This window comes from Octodon degus, unplaced genomic scaffold (assembly GCF_000260255.1).
Source record: "Octodon degus isolate 3935 unplaced genomic scaffold, OctDeg1.0 scaffold00170, whole genome shotgun sequence".
NCBI classification, from domain to species: domain Eukaryota; kingdom Metazoa; phylum Chordata; class Mammalia; order Rodentia; family Octodontidae; genus Octodon; species Octodon degus.
In genome coordinates this window covers 5,249,208-5,273,309 of record NW_004524746.1, presented here as the reverse complement: position 1 = coordinate 5,273,309, position 24,102 = coordinate 5,249,208, and the positions used below count along the sequence as shown (strand labels likewise).

The 24,102-nt window shown below is 37.5% G+C and overlaps 1 long non-coding RNA gene across 2 annotated transcripts in view; it reads right to left on the bottom strand.

Moving 5' to 3' along the window:
• The window catches only part of LOC111813190, a 29,025-nt gene that overhangs the window by 4,181 nt on the left and 742 nt on the right, over nt 1-24,102 (bottom strand). Inside the window, exons 2-4 of one of the 2 annotated variants that reach the window (XR_002818508.1) lie at nt 6,924-7,082; nt 3,563-3,598; nt 2,724-2,879 (exon numbers count right to left, since the gene is read on the bottom strand). This is a non-coding gene — a long non-coding RNA (uncharacterized LOC111813190). The remainder of the gene's footprint in view (nt 1-2,723; nt 2,880-3,562; nt 3,599-6,923; nt 7,083-24,102) is intronic. The other variant, XR_002818507.1, reaches the window with a different exon arrangement.

Below are 24,102 nucleotides of genomic sequence, written 5' to 3'. Positions count from 1 at the left end.
GAGATTTATCTACCACTATCAATGTCAATTTAGATTGATAGCTCCATATCTACTCGCATATACACTGTAATGTTTCTTAATTGAGGTATTTTGTCAGCTAACAAGACATTAGACAATGTCTGGGGACATTTCTGTTGCTTACAATAGAGGGAGCTACTGCTGGCATCCAGAGGATAGAGACTAGAGATGTTGCCAAATATCCTACAAGACACAGAACAGCCCTTAAATAAATAAATAAAAACATGCACCAAAATATTAACAGTGCTGAAGTACAGCAAACTTGATGCATAGTTATTGAAATCTACATACAGGAAGACCTCATTTTGCATAGGACAGTGTTGACTGAAATTTGATCTCATAAAGAATGAAAAAGAGTTCCCATATGCAAGAGATTCAGCTAACCTGATACCAGAAAAAAGGGAGCCTGTCTCTATTTTACTGTTAGTTAACACTGAACTCTCCATGTTACAACAAGAGACAGAAGACAGAAGACTTTTTTTTAGAAATAAAATCTCACTTCAGTCTATGCTTCCCTAAGCAAAATATTTAAATGCATGATACCTATAACTCACTGGACTTTCTGTTTATAATATTGTAACACATTTTACAAAATCTCTCTCCCTTACTCTTCTTCCATTAGTGAAACTAACACTATTTGTTCCCTTCCGTTTAAGTCCCTGCTCCTGTCACACAGCAGTCCAATAAGTTGCCACATCCCAGTGGCTCTGCTCCTGACTAGATCTAGCATATCTATCTTTGCTGCACATTCTCAATATCATATTGCTTACTCACGTCTTCCTCTTCTTCTTCACAGACTTCAACCATAACAAAAGCACAGAATCCCTGACACATAATCTATTTTAAGTGTATGTAATAAATAAAACCTGTTTCCTAATGAGTTAATTTTAATACAGCACAACTCTACTCATGTAAAGTCTTACTCACAAACCTGTATTTCTCCACTGTCTACTGAATAATCTGACCCTATGAACCCTAGTTTCAGTCCTCGGTGAGTCACTAGTGTTCTCCTTGTGACAAATTCCCCTCCTAGCAGGTTGGTGCCTCTTCATGTGATCACACCCTGTGGTCCCGATTTGTGCCTCTGCCCACATCAGTACTCAACCAGAAACCTCCTTCCTGATGCATTTCAGCACCAGCTCCCGAAACTGACTAGTGTTAATGTCACCTTTCCTACTAAGTCTTTCCTGGAAATCCATGGGAGCTATTTTTTTAAGAATAGCTCACATATGCCATTGATTTCCAAATACCAGTCCACAGACAAACTATTACTGACATTTCTCCCTGCTTATGACAAAATCATATAAGAGCCGGCAAGATAGCTTAGCAGACTAAGCGCCTTCTTAGGCTACCTCAGGGACTGAGGTTCAATTTTCAGCACCACATGGTGGGCCAGCCCCACTCCCGGGCGTACTGAGCTGGCAACCAAATCTAGGCTTAGTGGAGCATGCCTATAATCCCACAGGAAGATCACTATGAGTCTAAGCTACATAGTGAGATCCTCTATCAAATACATACATTAAATAATAATCATAATAATGTAAATAAAAACAATGTAGTGAATGTTTCATAAAGTCATATTTATTCATTTTATATTCAGCCTAACTTTCAGTACTTACAAAAACCCTGGGTTTTTTTTGTTTTTGTTTTTGAACAGGGATTGAACTCAGGCCCTTGTGCTTGCCAGGGAAGCGCTTATTCTACTGAGCCATCTTCCCAGCCCCCTGTATCTTTCTTGACTATAGTGTTTCTACTTTTTAAAAAAATCTTCATCTCTATCACATTTTTCCTCATGTTATCAAGTGGCCAAATTTCAGCCATAATTATTGTGTGAGATTGTTTGCCAAAGGATTTCACAAATGTCCAGTAGACCGCTGGACTGCCGTTTGCATTTCCTACTCTCTTGCACTCAGTAGTTAACTGAAGTGGACACTGAGCTGCATCACTTGAATCCTGCACCCCAGAGAACTTGTTACCCCAGCTGTTTGAAGGGCTGTTGGCACACAGCCTTCAGCTGCCAGCCCCCAGAAGACCAATTCCACTGCAGACAGCCACCTCAACCAAGGCCATGCTCCTTCTCGGCAGCTACAGCAATGACAACTGACACCATCCTGAGAATACTATGCAGGACAATACTAACTAACTTCAAAGGTTTTACTGGATGGACCAGAATTTTTTGCTTCATTCTGCAAGTTTTCCTTTTGTTTATTTCTCCTGTCCCTTTTCTTCCACTGGTACAGATACTGTGGATACTGCTGTCCACAGCCTTTACCTAGTAAACTCCATCTCACAGTTGACTTCCTAGGAAACTGTAAAATCCCGAACTGTCTTCTTAATCTTCAGAGATTTATATTACATCTTGAAAATAATAGGTACTTTATCATTATGCAGTAAGATTAAAGTAAGAAAGATCCTCTCATTTGACTTGGGTTAGAGAAATGTTAAACAGACATAGCTTAATAGCTCATTATTTGTATGTCTTTCACTGTGACAGTGTCAAAGAAATTCTACATTAGCACTGGTAAGTTCTTATTTTGAATTTATAAGCTGGAATGAGTAATTAAATTTAAAGTGTCAAATGATAAGATCCACTTAGAAAGGATTATGGGCCATAAAATCAGAAACCGAATTGAGAGTACAAGAAAGAAATTATTAGAAGGATGGCAAAGCTCATATATATGTATAATACATGAGGGCAATATCACCTGCTTAGGACCACGCCAAAAGGAACTCATGGGCAATCTCCTCAGCTCTCCATCACCAGAGTGAACAATTGATTTTTTTCTTCCAGAATAACTTCTTTTGAAACTCAAGTTGCAGGGCAGAATTCTTTCCTTGTCCTGACCTGGGCCACATGCCATCTTGATTTAAAAAAAAAAAAAAAACTGGTAGAATCCCTGAATGGACAGGTCTTACATGGCAACTGCATTGCTATGACTAAAATTAGGGTGGTGCCAACACAGTACGCACTGAGGAATCCATCTGCCTTGCACAAGTGTATGAGATGACACAAGGAAAACATCCCAAGACTCTTGGTCTCGGGAGAAACTGAGAAGTATTGCAGTAGCTGCTGCCATGTAAATGTAACCCAAAAGCCCTGTATAGTTTCACATTTCCAAAAAGTATTAAGTAAAAATATTTTATTGATAGGATATTCCAGAGGAATATCTCAAAAGGTAGAAAATATTGATACTTAAAATATCAGCTAAACTTACAAAAATAGTTTGAGAGCAAGTTGCTTACATTATTGAGATTAACTTACATTATTGAGATTAACTTGTTTTTTGACTATGGAAGTTAAATAATAAGCCAGATGTGGTAGTCCTGAACAACTGGTCTTGGGATGTAACTCAGTTTTAGTTAACTGGATTCAATCACTGCTAGTGCAATAAATAAATATTTTACTATAGTGATACAATACTTACATCATCTATAATTATAGATAGAATAAGTGGCTTCCTGGTATAAGATTACTTATACAGCTGTTCCTCTAATGTTAACCTTTAAAGGGCCAGGAATATAGCTCAGTGGCATACACACTTACCTGGCAAGTGCAAAGTCCCGAGTTCAATCTCTAGTACTGCAAATAAACAAACAAACAAAGTTAAACTTTAAAAGATACCATTGGATCTGAATCCAGTTATACCTGAAGTCTTTCTTGAACACCTGTTAGGAAACCAATAGATTTTATTCACTTATTTTTTAGCATAAGCTACTTGTACTTAGATTGCTGCCAACTGCATTTATGAATCTCTTTACAAAGAAATTTCAAGGCACTAAAAGATATATACTATAGATAGAAAGGCATCTTATTTTGTAGGGAGACAAAATAAGCCGATCCCAGAGCTTAACATAGTATAATGATGTGTTTCATTGATTGTATATGAAGTGTTTCTAAAGCATCCACAAATAACTTTTTAAATTTAATATTATTATAATGTAATTAAAATATACTTGGCATATCAAGCTCAACTGTTCTTTTGTATGCAAATATGACAAGTGCTATGGAAACATTATTTTTAAAAAATTTTAAAGCATTGACATAGTTGGACTACTCATTCATTACATTTTGCTCTGAGTATTGTAACAGCTACCAATAGAGCAGACAATGGGACATAAATATTATATTTCATAAATATCATCAGGAAAAAGTATTAAATCTTTCCAGTGCTTCTGGAAAGCCTATTCAATCTCTGCAACTAATTCCAAAAGAAATATCTCATTTAGCACTTTTATGAAGACACTATTAAGTTATATTACTTAAGAAAATGTCTGCAGCAATAGTTTTGAAGTAATAAACATAAAAGTAAACTTCTGATTTTTTCTCTAACAATCTTTTATAAATGTAAGGAGTTTTTAAAAAAAAAAATAACAGTCTATTTGGTTCCATGAAAGACTTAACATGGTACCACTTTGCAGTCTTCCAGAGATCTAATTTAATCAAAAATAAACTGAAATTACCTACGGGTTTCAATGGAGATCATTTCCACTGAAAACTTTTATAACTACTTCATAGCTTACTGGGTTTTGAAAGTAGCCGAACAGCAAGCAGTTAGAGCTCATGCTATTTCAGGTTGTCTTGGAATACTAGCGTTCTGTGTGGGTAATTGAGGAAATATTCATACGCTTTTAAAATCAAAAGAGCAAAATACAACTGTAATTGATGACAGAGAGAGGAAAGCTTTTTTGTTAATTCAAAGAATTCTGCAGCAGCCACACTTAGGGACCTTTTCTATTACGCTATGATATAGACATAATGTTCCGCAGAACAGAATACAATTTGTGAGAAGTCCACATGTAGTCTTTCAATTAAGAATTAGAGGAATAGAAGCTGGAGGGAGGGAAAATAAGAATCTAGTTTACAAAAAGAACAGTTAATATAATAGGAAAATTGCACGAGGCCACTAAAAGTAAGAACAGGAGTAAGCCTCGGAAGGCAACTCTTGGGAAGGAAACTGAAACAGTTTAAGGAAGAGTAAAGTGATAACAAATGAACTGTACATACCAGGAGAGATAGAACATGCCCAGAGAATAAACATCCTTGGAACAATGCTTTGTCTTATTTAGAAAGCAGGAAGAGTATATTATTTGGTATCTTTAGGCACTAAATAGTTTTCCTCATACTCTTTGTTAAGTAAGTGTGAAGACTAAAGTAAAGACTCAAAGGCTCAGCTGTCATTTAAATATTTAGCACTTGGAGATCCATGATTATTTATCATAAAAAGAAACAGACATTCTCTGATCACAGTAGTTTCTTAGGGCTCTAGAACTCTTCCCCTTCTTTCTTTCCCCTTCTTTACTTACTTCTTTTGTATCTTTATTCAATTAGTCAGAATTCTTATAGAGTCCGTGCTAGGCAGTGGTGCATCATATCCAGGAAAAAGATTCATAAATGAGGACACATACTTATAAAAAAAAAAATACAGGATCCTTAGAGTCAAATGAAAACAAATAATTTTACTATACTTTAAGCTGGGATGGGATTGACTTGCCTCTAAATTGAATCACAGGCACAGAGGAAAAAGAAAAAAAATCTTCTGGGAAATTCAGAGAAGTTATCACAAGTGATATAAATATATAACCTGATTATTAAAGGAAACCTTAACTATAGGTAAACTTGGAGAAACACAAGAGAGGTTGTTTTAAACTGAGAGAATACAGTGGAAGAAAATGTGGCCTGCTCCAGCAACTGCAAGTATGATTGGCAGCATACTGTATAAACTGTGTATGGTTAGGGGAAGAGGAGGAGTTATCAACAAGTGAGGTCGGAGAATTAGGAAGTGACAGATACTAAAAAGCCTGATCAGGCTGGCCAGACAGCTCAGTGGATTAAAGCACCTGCTTAGGCAGACTCAAGGGCCAGGATTTGATCCCTGGCCTGCTGTGCCAGCCCTGCCCCCAGGGTGAACTGAGATGGAGATTGAGACTGGGCATGGTGGTGGCCCCAGCACTTTGGGAGGATGAAAAACAGAAAACAGGAAGGATCATAACAAGTCTGAACTGTGTAGTAAGACCCTCTAGACACTGTACTAAATACATTTAAAAAAAAAAAAAGCGTGATATGTCTTGGGAAGGAAGGAAGGAAAGAAGGAAGGAAGGAAGGAAGGAAGGAAGGAAGAAAGAAAGAAAAAGAAAGAAAGAAAGAAAGAAAGAAAGAAAGAAAGAAAGCAGAAAGATCTTGCCTTGCTAACAATGTGGAGCTTCTGAAGAAGCTTTGTTAGGGACAGATAACATAATCAAATTTTTGCTTACAAATGGAAAAAGAAATATAGGATTACTTAGGAGATGGTTAAAGACTGAAAATAGGGGACTAGCTAGGTAGTTAAAAATGCTTGATCTAGGGTGCAGGAAGAAGAGATGAGAATGAGGCGACAGTAGGCTAACAAGAGAGAAACTTGGCAGAATGCAAGGATAGCACAAGAAAACAGGAGGGCTTTAAGGTTGCTCACTGCAAAAGAGTGTGGGATGGTGTTTGTTATTCGCTAAGATAAGCAACACTGGAAGAGGAAAATTTTGAAGTGAAGACCATGCATGTGGGTCTGTGTAAGGTGACTGCAGAGCTTATCACTATAGCTGTAGTGCTAAACCTCAGGAGAAAGGTCTGGAGGGCGACTTGGGAGTCACAAAGATGCAGCAGAAGTCATAGGCATTAACAGGGTCACTGAGAAAGGCACAGTTCTGGAAAGACTTAAATCAGCTCTCTTGCTGACTGTACAAGTAGCTGTGTTTGAGGAGTATGGTTAGTAACAACCCCTTAAGCTGTGAAAAAGGGAAATTAAAAAAGAAGGTACATAAATTAAAGTAAAGTAAGCTTATTGGCAAGTAATAAATAATCAGTAATAATTAAAATCAATAATCAATAATTAAAATGCAAAGCCAATAGAGAAAATGGAATGATTACATACGTGCCAGAGGCAGACATCACATGAATTCATGGCGAAGAGTCTTCCACGGAGAAAGCAGTAAATTCTACCAAGATGTTACATAACTAAAGTTTCTCAGGTTATTGGTGTGCTCAGTCTTTGGCATGTTGGAGTTGAAAACAAGCTCATATCGCATGATTACTGAAAGACAAAGAAGGAAGTGTAGACAGTGAAGATAGACTACTCATTTTAGAACTTGGCTGGGGAGAGGAAAGATACAGGTCAGCAACTAAATAGCCAAGGTTTATTTATTTGTTAATCTATTTAAATTGCCTGCCTCAAGAAAATAGTTTTGAGACATATTTGAGCATATTTATACTCTTATCAGAAAGCCCAATGGACAAAGATAATTATATGAAGAACAGAAGAAGTGTCACTGGGAAACAAGGACACAGAAAAACTTAAAGCAGAAAGCTTCAGGAAGGGGAAAGTGTAATGGCTCAGTGAGCACAGGAGTGCCAGGCACCGGTAGATGCTTGGGTTAATTTTACTGTTACTTGAAGAATTCCAGGAGCTGTCAAAAGATCTTAAATTCCACATAGGCAGAGTGGGCTACCTACAATACGTTAGGGAAGAACTGCCTAAGAACTAACTGGCAAAAAGACTGGGCATGGTGGCATACACCTGTAATCCCCGCTCTTGGGAGGCTGTAAACAGGTGGGTCACTATGAGTCCGATCTAGTAGTGAGACCCTGACCACCTATAGACTCTTCCCTAAATTACTAAATAAATAAATAAATAGATAAAGGAAAGATTTTTTTAGAAGAAGAAGAAGAAGAAGAAGAAGAAGAAGAACAACAACAACAACAACAACAACAACAACAACAACAACAACTAACTAACTGGCAAAAAATTCACCATTGGGAATAAACCAGGACCAGTGATTTACGCAGCTTTAGAAATGGAAAAGTTCCATTCCAAGGGCAAAATCAGTACTATCAGAGATGACATTCAGAATACTGAACACTGTAAGCGCATCACCATGAAATGACAATGTCAACACATGGAGGAATTAGAAGGACATAGAAATCTAGGAAGTCAAATTCAGAACAATTCCTTGGTTTGTAGAATTTTAGAAAATGGGGGCCGGGGAGATGGCTCAGTGGAATAAGCGCTTCCCTGGCAAGCGCAAGGGCCTGAGTTCAATCCCCGGTTCCACAAAAAAAAAAAAAAAAAAAGAGAATTTTAGAAGATGATTGTCCTTTTCAGACCCATATCACTGAACATAAAAATCCCTAACAATATTTAAAAAGAGTTAAGCAATATACAAAAAAGATAGCATGTCATTATCAACTGTAGTTTATCACAGGAGTACAGATTGTTTCAATATTTAAAACTCAGCTCATTTTATCATATCACAGACTAAAAAGAAAAGGAATATGAACTTATCTAATAGATACAGAAAGAGCATTTCACAGAATTTATCATCCATTTATAAGGAAAACTCTCAACACACTGAAGATAGATAAGAACTTCCTCAACTTGATAAAAAGCATCTAATATCACACTTCATAATGAACAAAGAAGTCGAAAACAGATAAACTATAAGGACTATCAACGATACTATACAAAAAGGTAGTCCTTTTAAATGATCAGTGAATTAATAGTTTTAAGAACACAGCTTTTTGTTTTACCTAAATGTCTTAGTTCTGGTGGACCTGGACTGGCTCTGGGATTGGTCCCTGGGATTGGTAGCACACACTTGTAGGTGTACCTGGAAAGGTCACAAAAGTGTCACGCTGGGGGTCTATGCCTCATCTCTCTTTCCTTCCCCCATGGCCCTGTTTCCCTGCTGTGCTTCCTGCTGACATGAACTAGGCAGTTTCTCTCTGCCACGCATTTCCACCATGATGTCTCTGTCTGGGAGTCAGCTTCTCAAAAATCTCCCCTTCTCAAAAATCCTCCCCTCCTTACATTAGCAGAGTCAGGTATTTTGTTCCAGAAACAGGAAAACTAACTAATACATTGAAATATTAAGAACATGTACAGCATAATTTTTTAAAACTTGGCTTATTACTTTTTGAAATTTGTCCTGAGTTTAATTGTAAGATGAGTTTGTATATACACTGTACTTTAGTATATACAGCTAAAACACTATAAAAATACACAGCTAGGGGGCCGGGGAGATGGCTCAGTGAAATAAGGGCTTCCCTGGCAAGTGCAAGGATCTGAGTTCATTCCCCGATTCTGAAAAAAACAAAACAACACAACAAAAAACAACAACAACAACAACAACAAAAACAGCTATAGAAGAAGCCAGGCATTAGTTCTGCTCATTCAAGTATGATGCTTATGTTTCTAATTGCATCCATCTGCATTGCATTTGTTGAAATTTTGAAAGTAAATTTCTTGCAAACTGAGAAGTTTCCATATTTTTGTTCAATATAAAACACACTGAAAATGTTTTTATTTGGAAAAAACTTTAAACATTGTTTCAAAGTATTTAAGTTTAGGAACATGAGTTTTTATAAATAACAGACTTTTAGGTTCTGAGTTTTAAAAATCACATAATGATGGGCAGAATACCAAATGACTATTAAGAAAACATGCATTGGATAATTCAAATTACTTTTTTTTTGGTGGAACCAGGGATTGAATTTAGGCTCTTGCGCTTGCCAGGGAAGCTCTTATTCCACTGAGCCATCTCCCCGGCCCTCAAATTACTTTTGAAAAGCAGTTACTTTCTCACTCAAGTTTAAAAACCCAAAGCAACATATTATGTCTCATTTTTCCTTCTTAAAAAATATCTTATTACAAAGTACTTTCAGCTCTATACTTCACAAATTACTGGTTTAGCAACCCTGAATGAAATAGGTTTCATTTTATGATCCTGTGGTTTTTTTTTTTTTTTTTTTTTTGAACTGGGGACTGAACTTAGGCCCTTGCACTTGCCAGGGAAGCGCTTATTCTACTGAGCCTTCTCCCCAGCACCCCCCCCTTTTTTTTTTCACTATTTTCTTTCTTGGAACCAGGAATCGAACTCTGGGCTCTGTGCTTGGTAGGCAGGCACTGCGCTGCTGAGCTACATTTCCTGCTAAGTTTTAGTTTTGGCTATCTCAGTTCTATAACTGCTCAAAACACATTCTTTTAGAATTATCACATAAAATGTCCATCCATAGTGTTCTTTCGTACCAGGTTGTGCTCTGAGGCAAGCGTTTGTCATTTTCATTGATTAATTTACCCACTGCTATTTCACACTCTCCAGTTCCCAATACCTTTATTTGACGGAAAAAAAAAAAAAACTATGCTATTATTCTAAGGCTTGACAAATTTCTCTAAAAGGCCAGATAGTAAATACTTTATAAAACTTTTGTAAGTCATAAGATTTCTTTTAACTACTTACACCTACTGTTTGTTGACCCTTGTCTTAAGGCTCTCTAGATTCAGTAGATACAAATCCTAATAGCCAGAGATGATAACACAATTCTCTGCTGTCTGATGTTAGTGTTTCACCTTACAATATGAGAATTCACTTTTCTTTTCCTCATCAAAGCCTGGTATTCAATTCTACACAACTGAACTGTCCTGAAGTTCTATTACCCGCAACAACCCTCATGGTGAAAATTTCAGAATCACCTCGGATTTTCAGTTGCAAACAACTGAAAACAAGTACAGTAAAAAGGCTATAATGAGCCTATTACTAGAAGGCTATAATGAGACTCACAAATCAGCTTACTTTTCATCTTAGGCCACCTTCCTATTCCATTTGATACCATACTAGTTCACTGCGTAAAGTAACATCAGGTTACAATGACTTGCATAGCAGGAAGTTGCAAGTATACAAGGTTCTTCTTCATATAAATGATTGGCAGGGAGACATAGCATATATATATACATCAAACACAGGGGTCTGGTCCTTCAGAAATATGAGGGCCAATGTTCTAAGGCATATGAAAACATCTTCAAAATACAGGACAATTTATTATTCCTTCCATGCCTTTCCAGTTGCAATGGGCTTGGCGGGCCTATTTGGAGGACTACAGCAATAGATCTAATTCTGTCCTTTGTTTCAACTCCTCTCTAGTCCCTCCCCAGGGGTTATAAAATTGCTATATTGGAATGGAGCCAAGAGCAAAAGGCAGCACTCAGTTCACGCTGAAGCACAGTAGTCTGTCAATGGACCGTGGTAACACATAAAACCAGCAGTGCTTGGAAAGCCTGAGGAAGATTGTAATGTTGTATGGACTTGCATTAAAACAGGAAATTGTAACATGGTGACATTCTTCTCATGTGTGTCAGAGCATTGCACTGTGCATGTGTGCAGATATGATCATCACATGGGTACTGAGTCAACATGCCAAGTCAGCTCAGATGTTTACTATGCCCTCCTTCTTTCATCCAAAGTCCCAGCCTAACAATATATTAGAAACATATTACATCTGAATGTGAAATAGTTAGGCATGTAATTTAATTTTTAAACTACTTGTTCAAATTAGTTGAAATACTGTCTCAATAAAGATCTTTTTCTTCAGTTAATAGAAATCTCTAGAAAAAGCTAAAGAAGAGGAATTTATGTAGGATAATATATAATGGGCAATCAAAAATAGAGCAAATGTTTACATTTTTAAGGTTTATTAGAGTAAAAGATACACTGCCACAAATGCCCTTGAAAACACTCCTTCACGTTAAACACACTTATCCTGTCGTTCCTGCCACTTTCTGAAGCAGTTTTAGAATCCATCTTTCATACCTTTAATAAATGCAATCAAAAGTACAGTGAGCACAGCTCCTGAGTGCCATCTAACAGAAAGGCAGGCTTGTCAAGTCCTTACAGTGTGTCCTCATTCGCCTTGTTCATGGGATCTGGCACCGTGCGGCTTCTTGCTCTTCCTCAAAGTCAGAATAACCACATAGGGTATCTGAATCAATTCCGGACATCAAAGCAACCATGACAGCACACTGAAGATATTCATGAAAAAGTTCTTCCAGAACTGCTTCAGAAAGTGAAAAAAATTACGGGACTAAGTGTGTCTGAAGAGAGTGAGCGTGTTCTGAGGAGTATTAGTGACAGTATCTTAACCATAGTAATTGTTTTAATTTAAATACTGTAGTTTTTCCACCTTACATCATAGTACTTCTCAGAATCCAATAATACGAAATGAAACTGGGTCTTCCAAAAATCTAAACTAAGAACTGAAAAACTAGCAGGACAACAGGCTACTACTCCCTTGAATCCCTTTCCACTGGGGGAGGTAACAACATCACCCATCTCTGCCTTTCTGTAAATTTACTTCATGCTTTATTTTGTCTGAAAATTGCTTTCTCTTCTTCTTTATGCATACTATCACTACACCACACTCCTCAATTTACATATCCTAGCCTAAGTAGTCAGGAGAGACTATCATCTAAGCGCAGATTCCCAGCTCAGGAGACAATTTTGAGTGGGCAGGCTGAGGTCGGATGTTCATTCCCATTTAGATCCTCCGTGAACCAGCAGGCACAGTCACAAACCCTAAATGCAGCTACTGTTGCAAGAGGTCATGGCTGTGTGCTTTAATGAAGACCAGATGTCTAGCATAAGAAAGTATAGCACAGTAAAAATCATACATGGAATTTTGTCAACAAATCATTTAAAAGCTAGTAATAAACAGAAACTGAATGGAAAAAAAGCAGTCAGGAGGAAAGGAATTTGACATCAGGACAGGCCTGCCCTGTCCTCTCAATGATACATTGTCACTGGGAAGTTAGAAGGCCAAATATAGTCTTCCAAGGTTATGTTAGCAAATATTATTGTGACTGCCCTTGACTGCTATGAAACACCCCCACTTCCTCTGAGCTTTTCTGTATTGGAGGGGCCCAAACCCCTGCAGTGCATCTTTCTCAGCTTCCACCTGAGCTAGCTTTGGGCTGGGTAAGCCCATGGGAGGCACTGGCAGCATGGTGGAGGGCTGAGGGAAGAAAGCAGCAGGAAACCTCTCCCCTCTCTTCTCTCTGAACATATTTGCACCACTGTGGTGCCACTAACTAAATCACCAAACTTCTGCCTTCTGCTAGATGACTCGTTCTGCCTTCTTCTTGTGTTTCTTCAACCTCAATGTTGCAGTCATTTTCTTCCATTGTTAATCTCGAGGTTTGTTCACGGTCTCTATTTGGCTTTTCAACATAGTTATCATCTATGAAAGCAAATTTCTACACTGAATTCATTCTTTTTTAAGTATTTAAAGTCTTCCCTGATTTCTTGGTGCACTTTTCATCAGTGCAATGATTAAGGATTTTTGATACCAAAGTTTCTCCAACGTCTCAGGCCCTACAGAATTAAAGCTGAGGGCAAGAATCTAAACCCAAAATGAAAAGAAGCCTCCTATGCTTCCAAGATCAAAAAAAAAAAATCCATACAATGTCTTAGCTATGTCTAAGTAGCAAGAGAAATCAAGATTCAATGATGATCAAACAGAAAAAAGTTATTAGACTTTGAGGAAAACACAGCATGACTTCCAGCATTATTTTTCATACACAGTTGTTAGCATTGCTACCCTTGTGCTGCTGAGAAGCTGTCGGGCCCATCACTTGCATCTTAGGTTTCCACGTTGTCACTAGTCTACTCACTGCTTTTGTAGAAATTGGCAAAAGGTGTCCTCTCTAGGTGCCAGGGCCCACAATATAAACTATATTTCTACTCGAGTCTAGAAACTACCATAAGGTGTATTGTGAATGTAAAGAAAAAATGGCTTGAGAAATCTTTGAGGAAAAGAAACTACACTGTTGATGTTGCTCGTGCTCCATTTCCCGACCAGTCCATGTAGCCACGACCACCCGCGAGGAGTGTTTTCTGCGAATGGCTCACGGTTTCGGCCTTTGCCAGAATTTTGCCATTGCCTTCAGCTCAGTGGAGCTGCCCTTATAACTGTCCCTCCCTCTGTCCCCCGAAGTCAGTGGCTAAGCGTGCCTATCAATGACATACGAAAGGCCAATCCTTTTGATCAAGACACTGACATTCCTGTGGAGTGATTTCTGCTCCAGAGCCTGTTCTCGTTGGTAGATCAAGCTGAAACAAGAATGTCCTCGAGACCATAGCATTTGCATGTCAATTTTCCCTTCCTATGAGCCTCTTCCCTTCCTGTTTCCTAAATAATATTTGCTTAATAAACTTTATGTAGCCGTTCCCAATATCAGGTTCTGCTTCGAAAGAACCTGCTCCAATACCAATACTGAATATGATTCTTTTACAAACACTAGTGAAGGATAAATAGGTTCTAGAAAAAGAGTAAATAGTAAGTTATACTCATTATTCTAGTATTAAGATTTTAGGATCCAACCTTAATATTCAAATATTCAATCTTAAATAATATTTAAGTATTTCTGATGAGAGCAGAACCTTCAGAATTGAGCAGAAGGTAAGTAAATGAGTTTTAAAACTTGTTCTGCTGTTGATAGCATCTCCAGGCTGTATGTGTTTATATGTACAAAGTATATATTAATATGACTGAGTAGCTTGGCATAACATTCTTGAAAATCTTTTATGTGAGTGGCCCTCAAATTTTAGTTCTAGTCAGTACTAATATTTGCTGAGCAACCATTATGTGCCAGGGTTGGAGCAGGTGCAGTTTTGTATGTTATTGCAACTTTATGAAAAAAACACAGGTACAATGAAGTTACATAATTAGACCATTATACAGTTGCCTTTAATCCAGGTCATTTGACTGAAATGTGTTTTGTTGCCTGTCAAAGGAATTTTTAGACAAATTTAATAAAGCTGTTGCTATGTGATGAACCAAATATATCCACATATCCTCGCATAATTTTTTTGCCTTTTCCATTTATAAGCATAGGTGAATGAGGAGCGTGAACCACATAATTGCCAAGGTCTCTATCAGTTCTAACAAATTATTTCTAAATATAGACTCTGGAGCAAGGAATAAGACATATATTCAAATGTAACCACTGACTGGCTAAATTATTTGAGTGATCAATGTTTTTCCTTATCAATTAATAAAACAAAACAAAACTAGTAATATAATAACAATTGGTTATAAATGCACATCATAGATCTGTAATTGCATGAAACCACAGTAATTAATACTTCCTGCTCTGAAGTAATTAAAAGCATGATTTTTATGTTCCATAAATAATAATTTTACTGCCCTCTAGTTCATTAGTCAGACTTACAATAAGGTAATATATTCATTTTTATATGCCAAAAATGTAATAATGTAAAAATGACAATATTTTATGTATCACCTTTCATTCAATATTCTTTAAATCATGGTCAATGTTTTTTAATCCAAATAACAGGATTGATCATATAATTTTAAGCTGAAATTTACCTTAACAATAATGAATTCATTCCTCTGATTTCACAGATGGATTAAAGAGCACACAGAGATTAAGTCACTTTACTAAGATTACACAGCTAGTTGCTATCAGAACTCAGGTTAGAACAACTAATTTCTGGGCACCATATCAGCTCTTTTGCCAGTGAATAAGGACATTCCACCTGCTGTTGGTACCTTATCAAAGTCTTAAAGTGACAAGAATAAATCACAGTGGTTCATTACCAGTTCCCTTCCCCCAAAAGAAGGTGATTCAGATATAGTCACTGCAATACTATACTTGGGGAGGGTGAAGTAGTTGTTAGTGGTGGTGAATTTGATCTCCTTGATGCCTTCTTGGAGGCTACTTCATCAGAATCATCGGTATGGGATAAGGAAGAGGTACTGAAATATTAATGCGTCTTCTCCCTAGAGTTTCTGATTGAGGCAAGAGGAGGGCCTGAGAGTTCATATGTCTAATACGTTCCTAGGTGACACTGACATAATGCCAGGCACTGCTACATGTTCAGAACTTCTGATCTGTCTCCCCCAGTCCCTGGCATGTCAGTCTGACTTGTTATCCTGGATCTTGTTTTTCCTCCAGTTTCTAATATGCCTCGTCATTAAACTTGCTTCCAGATCCTTCCAGAATTGCTTTACAACGCCAAGTCAAACTTCAATTTACTTCAATATTTGGGGAAGGAGGCCTGGCCCTAGCTCAGTTCTTTAAGTGGCTGCTTCCACAAAGCTGTCAGCCTCAGCTTGCTGTAGTTCGATCCCCACAACCCTCAATATTTGGGGAAATATATCATGCTAAACACTATTATTCCCAGAAGTCCCTTAAAACATACCTATATTTCTTCTACCAGACTGGGCCCCAGACACCTAAACTGAGAAAGAAATTCACTTCATCCTTTAAATTTTTCTGGATAATCTTCAGGCAAAGGACAGTCATTCCTTCTATTTTGCTGTCACAACCCTGTCTCTGTGCTAAATTTGTGAGCAGATCCTGTTTATCCTCTCTCTAAAGCTTAAAGAGAATATCACATATTTAATACTATATGGAAGAGCGTGGCCAAAGCTGTAGTTTTCCTTAAAGTGATTTTAGAGCCTATGTAACAAACTTTGTATCAGTTTTAAAAATCATAAAGGGCTGGGGAAATAGCTCCACAGTCTAAGCGCCCGCCTTGCAAGTGCAGGGACCCTGAATGCCCCCATTAGCCACTGAGAACTGGCATGCTAGCACCCTCCTGTAATCCCAGCACTGGGGAGGCTGAGACAGGAGGATCACTACTAGTCCAAGCTGCATACCAAGATCCTATACCAAATAAGTAAATAAGTAAATAAATAATGCTTTTTAAAATAGTAAAAGCAAATAAAAATCATATATTTTATTTTAATCAGAAGTAATCATTTCACCTACACAAATACATCAAATGTATTTGGGTTGGGCCGATAGCTCAGCAGATTAAAGCACCTGCTTTGGCAGAGCACAGTGACTGGGGTTAAATCTCCAGCGTGCCCTTCCCGCCCCATCCCCAGGGCACGTTGAAATAGCAAATGTAGCTGGGTATGGTGGCGCGCGCCTGTAATCCCAGCATTTGGGAAGCTGCAAACAGGAGGATCACTAGAAGTCTAATCTATGTAGTGAGACCCTATAGACCCTATACTAAAATACATAAAAAAAAAAAGTTTTACTTTGCAAATAGAAAAATCTATGTACCATTGGTTTTGACAAAACATTATGATATACTAAAAATATTTTAATTTTCTTTAATGGATCAGCTAAACAGCTACTTGTTTTTTTTGTTTTGTTTTTTAACAGGTACTTATTGATAAATGATATCCGACTATATGAATTCACAGCAGTAAAAAGAATTATTGACCTTTCAAGGATAAGTGACACAGTTAACTTGGGAGGAGATATAATTGCTAGTTCTTCCAAAAAGTTTTGTAGGAGAACAAAAAAATGGAATGAGTATTTCCTAGAAACAGAGTGCTAAAATTTTATTATATATGTAATATGCATGTAATTCAGGGCACACTACGTCATCATTTTGATAAAATTGGAGAGCAATTGTTATATTGTATACAGTATATTTTTGCTTTGTTCTTAAAAATCCTGCTCCTTAGCCAATGTCTTCAAGTTCCAACTGTTCGCACTGAATTAGTGAACTGAGTACCTTTTGAATATCTGTCCTATGTTCAGAAAACTTCCAATTTATGAAAATAGAAATCGCTAAAGTTACACCTGATATCTCAAGCTCTCTCTCAGCAACGGTATAGATTGTTGGCATTTCCTTAATCTGATATATGTCTATGAACTGTGCTTTGAAAGGACATAAAATGAAAAAAGCAGGTGGTCCAGGGAATCCATTTGCCAAAGGTGGTAGCAGGAACATCTGGCTTTCGAACAATTAAGAGAGAGATTTTAATATTTTCCCCCAACTTTAGGGCTAACGTTAGTGTCTGTGTCCCAAAACTGTCCGAGATAATTAAACTGAAAGCCACTGAGTTTACTAGCGCAGCTCCACAAACCTGGATCCACTAGCTAGATAGTGAATAAAGAAGTCTGATATTTGACCAACATATATTCCAAAAAGAGAATAATAAAAAGTTACAGAGAGAAAAGTATAAGACTATATTAAAAATTTTCAGTACTAGAAGCAATGAGTTTTTAGACAAAAATGGCCCATGGAATAATTGTCACAATGAATGCAAAAAGAGCCCACTATGGAACATCATAATTTCAGAATTTCACAAACAGAAGATCCTAAAAGTCCTCAAAACTAATAAGGTCACACACAAAATAATTTAGTCAGCTCTCTGTTACTACGGGAAGTGTTTATTCTGGCTCTAAATTTTGGGGGTTCCCGTCTTCGGCTGCTCAGTTCTGTTGTTTTCTGTATGGCACAGGAGATCACGGCAGAACCACACAGTGCGGAAGCCTGTTCACCATCTGGTGGCTGAGATGCAAAGGGAAAGGAAGACAGGGTGCGACTCCAGGTACTATGCCCTTCCCAGGCATACCCTTCAATGACCCAGCTTCCTGCCATTACACCCCACCTCCTAAGACCCCCCATTTTGCAGCAGTGCCACAGGTGGGAGATCACACCTTAGCCACAAGGCTGTTGGGGGACAGTCACAATCCAAACTATAGATCAGAGGATATGATATCAGATGTTAATGATGATGTTTAAAATCAGAAATCAACAGAGGAATGCTCTAAAATTCTGAAGGAAACCTATATGCAACCTGAAATTCCTTATCTTATTAAGCCATCAGTCCAGGGTGAGGCTAAATGATATTAGGTACATAAGCTCTCAAAGTTGTTATCTTTTATGCAGCTTTTATTAAAAAGCCACTAAGCAATATACATTACCAAAGCAGAGTACACCAAAATAGATAACATAGGATCCAAGAAATAGGTCTGATAGAAAGAAAGTAAAATTTGAGGTTAATAACTGAAGAAGAAAATTCCAATCAACATCCATGTGGCTACAGTCCAGGTTAACATGGAATAATAGAGGGACTTTATAGTTGTCTACATTTGTTAAAGAACATAAAAGAACTTTAGAAAGAACACTTGAGGAAATTATTGGAAAGGACAAAAAATGTTTTAAAAAGGACAAAAAAGTGGGCCAGGGAGATGGTTCAGTAGAATAAGCACTTGCCTGGCAAGCGCAAAGGCCTGCATTCAATCCCTGGTTCCGCAAAAAATAAAATAAAATAATAAGAAAGGATAAAAATGAACATTTTTTAAGAATGTAAAATAACTACAGTGAGATGCTTGACTCATACAGTAACATTATTCTGTGTGATAGTTAAACACAGATCGTGCTACAACTGAATTGGGGGAAGAGAATTGGTGATGTGGTAGCTTAACAGAAAAATCCTTACCACTTATTTTCAGAAGTTAATACATAATGCTTTAAATTCATTAATCAATAAGCAGCAAGTTGGCATTCAGAAATATAGCTGTAAGTAGCAGGAAAAAAACAGCTCAGAGTAAGTTTCTGAGAAAATCAAATGGGGCTAGTGAAGGGAACTTAGAGCTTCTATGTTGCTACAAATGTTTCAGTACTCTGACTTTTACAATTATGTGCAGTTATCACTTTATAAAAATACAAATTGATTTTAAGAACATTATGTGACAGAAGATACCATAATGTTTACCACAACACTATTAGTGGAGTGACAGGGACAGGTAGCACCTTCCAATAACCCTAAATATTCCTGTTGTCTACTCACCTAAGGCTTAAACTGGAGCACTTCCCAATAAAACAGCCAAAGTGTCTTCTTTCTCATTTGAGATAATTAAACTGGAAGCCACTGAATATTCATTAAAGTTAGAGTGACAACCTGAACACCAGTATGCAGCGTCTGGGATTCTAGAACACCTTTAGTTCTTCAAATCACTTCTTGAATAAAGCTATGGATTCAGTGTCTGGAGACTAGACCATGTAGTGGTCGCTGGTAATCATTACTGATATTCACTAGTGTGAATAAGAATTCAGTTTTCCACTAACAGCAATAAGAAATTCAAATCAGTTATAATCAAGAAGTTTTAAAAAAGTAATCCCCCAAAATGCTTGTACTTAAATGGGATTGAAAAGAGAATGCAAGGCCAAAAAAAGGTGTTAACTGAGTTTTCAAGATGTTACTTGATGAAAAATAAAACACTTCACATTTAACTTGGTAGAACATGTAGAACAAATTCAAGCACTGCTATACGCAACATTTACATAAAAATGTGCAGAAGCATTTCACAAAGTGAACACGTTGAGATTGCATAAGAGAAGTGACACTCATCGCCCCTGCACTATCCAGACTTGCTGTTGTTTTGACTGTGTAATTGAGTTCTCTGTGTCAGTACGGCAATTATGGATACAGTGGCTGCTGAGTGCCGCAGATCCCTGTGTGCTGCTGCTGCCACGTCCCCACAGTGAAGGGTGCCACCGCATTCGGAACGATTCACATTAGTAAAGGGAATAAGGTGTTTTAGAGGACTTGCAAAGGCACATAATCAATGACATCTGTGAAGAAGAAAAATCTGTAACAGAGGAGTGGGACAAGAGAAACCCGCAAAGGGTTTGTGATTGATAACAATCACAAAAGGGGATGTATCAGAAAATACATCATCTCCTCCATAAAGAACGTTCCTTGGGCGGTAGCTCAGCAGCATAAGTACAAGGTCCTGAGTTCAATCCCCAGTACCAAAAAAATAAAAAGAGATGTAAAGAAAGAAAGAAGGTACCTCAATGTTTTCTACCAAAAGGAGGGATTCACATTAGTTGAGGTTTATTTTTTGTTTTTGGAGTAGAGGGCCAAACCCAAGACTTCCAACTTACTAGGCAAGTGTGCTAACACTGAGCTAAATTCTCACCTCCAAGGGCTTCACTACAAATGACTGTAGCAAAGTAAGAGGAGAGAAGTGGGGAGAGGAAGGGAGAGTAGAAGGGAAGGAGAGAGAGAGGGGCAGAGAAAGAGAGAGAGACAGAGAGACACAGAGACAGAAAGATGGAGAAAGGAGAGCGCATTAGATTTTAAATCCAAGAACTGCATTTTCTTTGTTATATTTACATACATTCTAGTACAAAATATGTATTTTATGTGTATATGTGAAAATAAAATCCCTAGTCATTTTAAGCTAGCTTACTCAGTTCAAGGAACTCAGCTGAAGAGAAACAAAATGCTTATTTTCTGGATCAGATCCAATCTCTCAAACTGGGTAAAGAATTTGAGATAAGACTGTAACTTGCCAAAGAAAACAGAATAAAAGATGTCTTGTGTTCTGCTAAAAGAGAATAAGGCAGAAAGCACTTGCTACAAGTTTTGAAACAAATGCAGCCAGTACTTCTTGATTTCATGATTAATGTGAATAAAAAGCATCCTTTATGTATGATGAGGAAGAAACCCCAAATACTGCTTATTCACATGCTCAAATGAGTAAGGAAGTAATATTTCCAGTGAAATATTAACATTCACAGTTTAAGAATATTAAGGAGTTGGAAAAAGTCCAGAGAATAGCAAATAGGGTGGAAAATAACATAACTTGCAGTTTTGTAGGGAAGGTACTTTATGTAGAAAAGAAAATTAGTTTGAGCTTGGCCATCTATGATGGTCATAATTTTCAATCTTCATCTAAAGAAAACAAAATAAAGGTAAATAAAAAATTGAATTTGGGTAAAACTGAAAATTTCTTAGAAGAAAAAAAGTAACTGATACAATGGTCTAAGCTAATAAAAGATTGTTAAATGACTGGAATACAAAACTTTCAGCATGGAGTATTATTCATTGCATAACTACTGTCCTTTCATCTATCATCCTATAAGCCCTCTTCCAAATATCTCTAGTCATTAAAGTTTTGTGGTCTAAAGTTCTAAGAATACTCTGGCATTTTTCTAGTCAAAACCCAACCCAAAACAACCCAAAAGTAACCAAAACCAGCTTTTTTTGAAGTAGGTTTTTTTTTTTTTTTTTTTTTTTTTTTTTTTTTTTTTTAACTGGGGACTAAATCTAAACCCTTCCTTATGCTAAGCATGTACTCTACCAATGAGTTTCTACCACTCATGTCTTCACTCCCTCAGCGTTTATTAAGTACAAATTAACAGAATTCCATCTATAGATTTATAGTCTAAAAGTTTTATTATTTTGTTATGTTTAATCAGAAATTCTAACAAAGAGATTATGCCCCAAATTCACCAATATGAATTTTGAGATTTGCGTAATTAAAAATTTTGAAGGTCAGTTTTTAAAGAATCTAGCTTAGCTAAAACACACACACACACAGACACACACACACACACACACACACCTACCTTCTTCTTTTCTAATTAAAATTTTGATTCTGCAGCTAAGAGAAAGTAGAAGAGGCCAAATGCAAAGATGGTAAAAGACAAGTCAATCTTCAGTAGCCAATATGCAACAGGTGCTTCACATGGCCATCTTCTTTTACAACCTTTAAGTAGGTAGAATTATCTGGATTTATATTACACCTTTACTAAATAGATTTTCATTTTACAGGTCAGGAAACTGATGTAGTGATGTAGTTTGTCCAAAGTCCATTAAACTTAAGGGGCATAAGAAACTTCAACTTAACTTCTATCAGAGGCCTAGGCTTGATTTAAGGGTTCTAATTACTATCACTACATAAGAAATTGTAATGTTTTCTAACGTAACTGTGCTTCTAATTTTTAAAAGATGCATTTCCAATAAAAGACAAATTCATTTATCAGCTAAGTTTAACTCTGTGATATAGAGCTATACATTTTCATTACTACCTTAAAAATCCTAATTACTTTATAATCAGTTATTTTTTTAATTCACTTTTCCAACATAACAAGCTTAATTTTGACATGTCCATATTATGAGAACTCTCAAAGTTATGCACTCTCATTTTCCTTTGTAGATTTATTTTAGCTCAGCCAATCTCATTAAGTGCAATTTTAAGTTTTCAAAATATCTCCAAAGTGTACTGAGAATGGCTTATCGATCTGTCCAGTACATCAGAAGATTCTATTGGGTATCATCAGAGATGTTGACATCAAATCCTTCAGGAAAGTTTGTCTTAGATGCCTTAAATTTAACATGTAAGCTTTTGTTTACTGAAACAATTATTAGTAAACATGATGGTAATGTCATGTTATAGGCAGCTAACGTAGATAAAAATATCATAGGCAGCCATACAGGGCAAGGCCCTCAAAGGAGACAGCGTGGAAGACAAGATACCTTACAACTGTGCGAAAGACATGGACGCACTTGCTGTGGGCTAAAACTAAGGACCAAAGATCGAACAAATGCTGACCTCCCTAAAGATTAGCATCTGGGCTTGATCCTCACCTTGAGGATGCCAGGAAGAGTCACTAATCCAACAGTTTACCAGGTACTGGGTAAAACTTCTGTTCTATATTCGTGTCCGCTTGCTATCTGACTCGCTTCCTCATTTGGTTCTGGATTTAATCAATTTTACCTGAGCAATGGTGCTTATAACCTTATTGGTTGACCATAAATTTTGTCCCACCTCCTGCCCACCTAAGCCAGTTCCCACCCTAGACACGCCTCTTTACATGGTTTTACTCTATAAAAATCCCTGGGAACAGTGGCTTCCTGGGGCAACCCATTCAGGTCCCCCTTCCGTTTCTCTTTCCGACAGAAGCTTTCATTCTCTCTATATTCTGCTCTTAACATCCGTTTGCTCCTAAAACCCACTCTTCAGTTTTAGAGAATACGAACCCTTCCTAGGTACCCTTCAGGTTGGGAGTTTCATTCCCCTGTATCACTCACATGCCTAATGAGGGCAACAGTCACACATACTTCATAAATCACTGCAGTCTGTATCATTATTTCCATATTCCGAAATTGCCTCTTACAGCAGTTCAGCATTTCACATACTCAACAAAGGGGGTTATTTTGGTTAACTTTTTAAAATTCTAAACCATGTAAACTAGAAAACTATTATTGAAATTTACCTATAGGCTTTAAAGTAGGTAAGGTTTTTCTGTGTCACTTCCCTAAATTAGCACATTAAATAAAACAAGGCCTGGGGCTTGAGACAAAGAAAAGGTCGGGAAAGGAGATACTCTACGTTTCACCAGATGGTCAAAGAAAGTTCTTTTTTAATAATGGGATTAAACGTTGCAAATGCAGGTAACCCGCATGGCACGCGGGGCAGGCGTGCAGGCTCCGCGTCTGTTTCCTGACAGTGGCCGAGCTGTCTTCCTAACCCGGGGACAGGCCAGTGGTTCTCACTCCCACGGCCGGCCGAGCGAGGACAAGCCTGAGAAAGCCCGGGCACCTGCGGCTTCCGCCTTCCGACTAGGGATCTCGTCCACAGGCGGGGGAGTCCTCACTCCTCCTCCAGCAAGGGGGCGCGGAGCGGACGAGTCACCGCAAAGGGCGGACAGGCGGAC